This window comes from Amblyomma maculatum, chromosome 11 (assembly GCF_055883805.1).
Source record: "Amblyomma maculatum isolate TAMU_Amacu chromosome 11, ASM5588380v1, whole genome shotgun sequence".
Taxonomy (NCBI): Eukaryota; Metazoa; Arthropoda; class Arachnida; order Ixodida; family Ixodidae; genus Amblyomma; species Amblyomma maculatum.
In genome coordinates this window covers 64,542,382-64,548,315 of record NC_139354.1, presented here as the reverse complement: position 1 = coordinate 64,548,315, position 5,934 = coordinate 64,542,382, and positions in this window count along the sequence as shown.

Here is a 5,934-nt window from a genome sequence, read left to right as displayed (position 1 = left end):
TATGACGACCACCATCGCCAGATCATCTACTTCCCCGGTGACCGAGTCTGGCTTTGGAAACCAATGAGAAAGCGTTGCTTACATCAGAAAATGCTGGCACGCTACACTGGGCTATACGTGATCTTAGAACGACTCGGCGAACTTAACTACCGGATTGCACGCCTCACGGCCAGTGGACGACGTTCGGCAAAAACTGAAGTTACACACGTCGCCCGTTTGAAGAAATGCCACTCTCGTGACAACACCTGACTCGCCCGGAGGCGTCGTTTGCAAAAGGGAGGCAAATGCTACAGTTCATATGGTAAATGAAGAGGAGGAACTCGTAGGTAGTTGGACGAAAAAGAGGAGAGTGGGAGTGGAAGTGCCGCCTGTTTTGTGTGGACCATTTCTTGGGCTCAGAAAGGATAATTACGTAGAGACAAGAGCGTTACATTATTATTCACGTAGAAAACAGTAAATAATAAAATAAAAATATGTCTGTCATGAAGCGAAGAATTGTTGTACGAGTACCAGCGAACGTAATAAATTAGGATTTTGTTTTGTTATTGTAATAAATTGTTTTTATGTAGGCTGAAAGAGTAAATGAGAACACATTCAGTTTAGCGTGCTGAATGATGCTACACACAGGCAAGGCGTGATACATTTTGCAATGCATTCGTAATTTGACAAAGTGAAGTGGAACGCAGAAATCTGGACGAGTTGGTGAACGTTCATGATGTAAAAAATTGCGCGATGAACACTCGGTAAGCGCTTTTCTGCCGTCCATTTTGTCCGTGTGTTCTTCGCGCTATATTTTACATCATAAGTGAAGAGGACATAAACTGTCCGTTTGAACATGCCTTTTTATATGTGTGATGTCTGCCGTATTGGCAGTGGGTCCGAACTGCTTTGTCTTTAACACTTAATAACTTAAAAAGTTCAATGATTATAAAAGATTGCATGAGCGCATTTACTTAGAACCAGCCATATTTTCTTGACAAAACGGATCTTTCTTCTTGACAAGACAAGATTACTATTCCGCCAAACAGTTTAGGATTACTGCACTGTTCGGAATCCCTGTTGCATTCCTTCTTCGCTCAGCTAGCTCATTGCAGCATCCGTGCCCTAACATCACCGATTCCTGCAATTTTCGCGCTGATATAATTAAAAACCACTAATGAGAAAAAACGAAACTAAGAGGACCAATTATGTTTTTTATCGTGGAATTTGCAACGGACGTTAATCATTTTAGACTGTTGCATTCTAGTGGTGAAATAGAGGGAATAGAAGGAGTGCAACCATTAAAGACAATACCCAGACCATTGTCTGGGCAGTATAAAAAGTAGCCAGAAACAAAATAACCTAGTGAAAAAACAAACAAGCGAATAAACAAACAAACAAACACAGGAAACACAATCAATTATGATTTTTTTTTGGAATATCTCGCGTGTGATGTCTTGCTGTAAGATAAAGCTAAAACAAGAGTAGCATCAAACACTTGCTCCTAATTATGCCCAGCAACCCAAAACATTTACGCGCTATTTCTAAATCAATTCAGCACGTCACAGGCGTCAAAATATCTGACATAAAAGACAGTCAAGTGAACGTGACTGAAGCACACTACCCCTAGGAATCCCTGGGACGTTCGTCCAGCTTGGATAATGCCAGGCGTTGCATTATCCAAGGCGTTGACCTCATCCGCCCACCTAACTTTCTGCCGCCCTGCTACGCTTTCCTTCCCTTGGAATCCAGTTTGCTACCCTAAGCGACCATCGGTTATCCTTTCTTCGCACTACATGTCTTGCCCATGCCCGTTTCTTCTTGATTTCCACTATAATGTCAGTAATTTGACTTATTTCTCTCACCCACTCTGCACGCTTCCTATCACTTAATGTTACCCCTACCATTTTTCGTTCCATAGCCCTATGCGTTGTCCTTAAGTACAACTCTCTCATTTACCATATGGACTGTAACATTTGCCTCCCTTTCGCAATGGGCTACAATACCCCTGATCCCTCACCTCATACTCATATCCCCATCCCTCCGCATCTGCGGAGCCTCCTCGAGCTCAAACCCCTCCCACAAAATATGGATCCCGAACACCACAAAGGTCGTCGCGCAGCCCGTGCCTCATATTTTTCCAAACAGTACTCCACACGCCAAGACATCATCTACACGGATGCTTCACACAATCCGGACATTCCTCACATCTGCACTGCTGTATTCACGGACATTCGCCGCTCAACATTCAATGCCGCCTCCATCCACTGCACTAGCATCGCCGAGGCCGAATGCTTGGCCATTACACTCCAATTCCACACATCAGTCAGTTACAGACTCAGCACACCACAATATGCACAGACTCCCAAACAGCATACAGATATCTACTGCGAGGAACCCTCCCACACTCATCTGCTAAAATACTATCTTCTCTACCTACCCCTCCCGATACCATCACCATCACATGGGTTCCTGGGCATGAGGACATCCTCGGAAATGAGCGCGCTCATGCGTTTGCCCGAGAACTAAGCTTCCGGGCGCCGTTGGATGTCCTCCCCAAACCTTCATTATACACCACCATCGAACCTCTTGACTACACTACAATTGTTCAGTACTATCGTCGCTGCCGTGCCACGTTCCCGCCACCACATCCCACGCTTTCTCACATCGACAGCACGTACTGGCGACAACTCCAAACACATTCGCTTCCATCTCCTCAATTTGCCCACATATTTCACCCCACGGACTTCCCACCGTACTGCACCACATGCAACGCCACCCCACCCACCCTCTACCATTACTTATGGGAATGCCCACATCCAATCCGCGGTCCTCCCGTCAAACACCCCACCCCCTCCTCCTGGGAGGCTGCCCTTCTAGCCACGCAACCTGCAGATCAGCTGCGGCTGGTCGAGCGGGCTAAGCTAGAAGGAACAGCCAGAGGGCTCCTGGACTAAGAGGTCCTCCTGGGAGTGTTTAAATTTTTTTTTATAAAGTTTTTTTCCTCCCCCTCCTCCTCCTCCTCCTCCTACTCCTCCACGTTTCAGCCCCATAGGTGAGTACAGGTAAGATGCAACTGTTGTAAACGTTCCTCTTGAGCGATACCGGTACGCTGCTAGTCATAATCTGCGAGTGCTTGTCAAATGCAATCCATCCCAATCTTATTCTTCTTGTTATTTCCTTTTCATTGTTTCAGCCCCATAGGTGAGTACAGGGAAGATGCAACTGTTGTATACTTTCCTCTTGAGCGATACCGGTACGCTGCTAGTCATGATCTGCTAGTGCTTGTCAAATGCACTCCATCCCAATCTTATTCTTCTTGTTATTTCCTTTTCATTGTTTCAGCCCCGTAGGTGAGTACAGGGAAGATGCAACTGTTGTATACTTTTCTCTTGAGCGATACCGGTACGCTGCTAGTCATAATCGGCGAGTGCTTGACAAATGCACTCTACCCCAATCTTATTCTTCTTATTATTTACTTTTCATGGTCCTGATCTGCGGTTACTACCTGTACTAAGTAGACATATTCGCTTACTACTTGCAGTGCTTCGCCACCTAACGTAAACGGCTGTTCCTTCCAGAGGCTGTTGAACATTACCTTAGTCTTTTGCATAGTCCCTGAACATAGTGTGCGCGCACTGAAATAAAGATTTGAATGAATTTTTTTACTTCAAATCCACGCAAAAGAAGCTGTCCAAACTGAAGCAGGCCCTACACACCATAAACAGCGGCAAAATAGGGCCGCTTAGACCGTGCACACCAATCACGACATGGGCTTACACTCACCAGTTGGTGTATCTTCTTATCAAACAAGATGCATTTTCAACAACTACAGAGTAAACATAAATAAGCCCAAATAAGAGCATAAATTGTTGACATCTCATTTTGCTTTTCTTACTGCGAAATTATAAAACTCCTCATAAGAAGTAAAGATGACGACATCCCCTTTTTTAGTATGGTCACAAAATTAAGAAGTAACATTAAGTCTTGACATGATTATGCTCATTCTACAAACAGGAGTTTGCCGATATGAATACTCCTCCTCACCTTAAAAACTAATTCCTCAGCGTCTTCGCGCTCGGCCACCGCCTGGCGACAGTTCACTCATCGCCGCGCCAGCAGGCGATACAGTTTTCATGGCTATTGGCTCGTTTGTCTCGTCTGCTTGTGTTTTTTCACGAGTGCTTACCGTCACACATAACACCGGGTTACCGAAGCCTTCTGAAAAATAATGCTTCACAGACTGCCCCTGAAGACTCTAGCAAGTTCACTGAACGCTTCGTGCTGCTTCTCCGGTGTCACCAACCCGCGAGAGGCCTAGCCAGGCGTAGGTCCGCCGAACCAACCTGGCGGTGTACGACGCATCGGCCTTTGTGATCCCTGCCACCGCCTGCTTTTCGACTTTTTTTTTGTGCGCACTTGCTGTGATACAAAGACTGTGTTTTATCGACTTATGCAAGAAAGTGCTCCAAGGAACTGTTTGCTGAAGAATGCCTTAGCATATGTAGTCTGCGTAACAAACAAATATGAATTGCTGCCGCTATGACGGGTTCAAATAGGTATAGGCGTGTGACGCATGTTTTCTCGGTGCCGTCGAAGGCCGCTCGTTCGTTTGCCGTTACTTTACTTGCAGCGGCCGAGATAACCAGCATCTATTTTGACTGAAACGTGAATGTAAATGCTGGGTATGTTGATTAGGCAATTGACCCATAATCGTTATGCCAGTTTTTGTTCACTCTGCAGTGACAAGCTGCAATCTGCGCAAGAAACGTGGGGTTGCCGATGTCACAATGTTTTTTTAGTCGTCCTATGGAGCCCACGTATCTGCAACTAAAGTATAAGAACCTTGTCAATTTATTTTTATTTCCTTAGAAGAAATGCATTGGCAGTACTGCTGGGTTTGTTGCGTTATTATGTCCAGCTGTAAGTATCAAGAGTTCTCCTCGGAAGCAAAGTTCATTGTTATTTATTTCCTACTGATACGGTAATTCTCTGCAGGCTATGATCGCGGGGAAAATGGAGGATCCTTATCGGGCCTGGTGTATTTCAGTAAAGTTATGACGACAACATGGAATGTATTACCTATATTACTGTGTGGTTTTCTCCGCGTTCTAAAATGACCGAGTGCCGCAACTAAACATGTAGTGCTTATTCTTTTTATTCGTAGCATGGTAAATAGGTGTCCTAACGAAGTGGGACATTTGAACCTCAGGCTGCGAAAACGTTCCCTTCTGCTTGTAGGTATACACGCAGCGTTGATTTTCGGCATCGAACATGGATGATTGGGCGTTCTGTTAAATATGTGTCAGCTTGCAGCATTGTAAGCTTCTTGTATCACAAAAGTGTAAATATTTGCGCATTGTTCTTCATTTTTTCGCTTCCACTTTTCGGGGTCTCCGTACTGCTGTTAAAACTGCTAATACCGATAAGGCATCAAAGACAGAGATAAAAACCAGTCGACAGACTTTCTCCGCGAATGCGAGGGTAAGAGTAGATGGAAGGTGGGCTGGAAATGAGGATGTGAGGGCCATCGAAATGAATTACAAGGTACCATGAACCTTCAAGCTCCCCCCACTTGTCGTCCCCGCGACGTGTACGCGGAACTACGAAGTCCTAACAATGCGCCGCCGCGTCCTATCTTGATGTAAGCCATTTGCGGTCGAATATCACTCACTAAAGGGAATGTAAGAATGAATACTTGCCTTTAGCCTGCCTCTCAAATGCAGGCAAAATAGCCTTTATCATGCCTCTGTTTGAACTTAGCAACTGCGTACCGTGGATCTGAGCCTGTCCTTCGGTTACTTAATTCGCCCGATTTCGGGAAACCGGAACTACGAAGCTAACGTCATCTTCAAGGACCTGGGCGGGCCAGGGTGTTTTTTCTTAACTGAGAACCGTTAACGTCAAAGCGCCGAACAGCCTCAGCAGACAAACAATTTCGGGATGCTCTCGAGA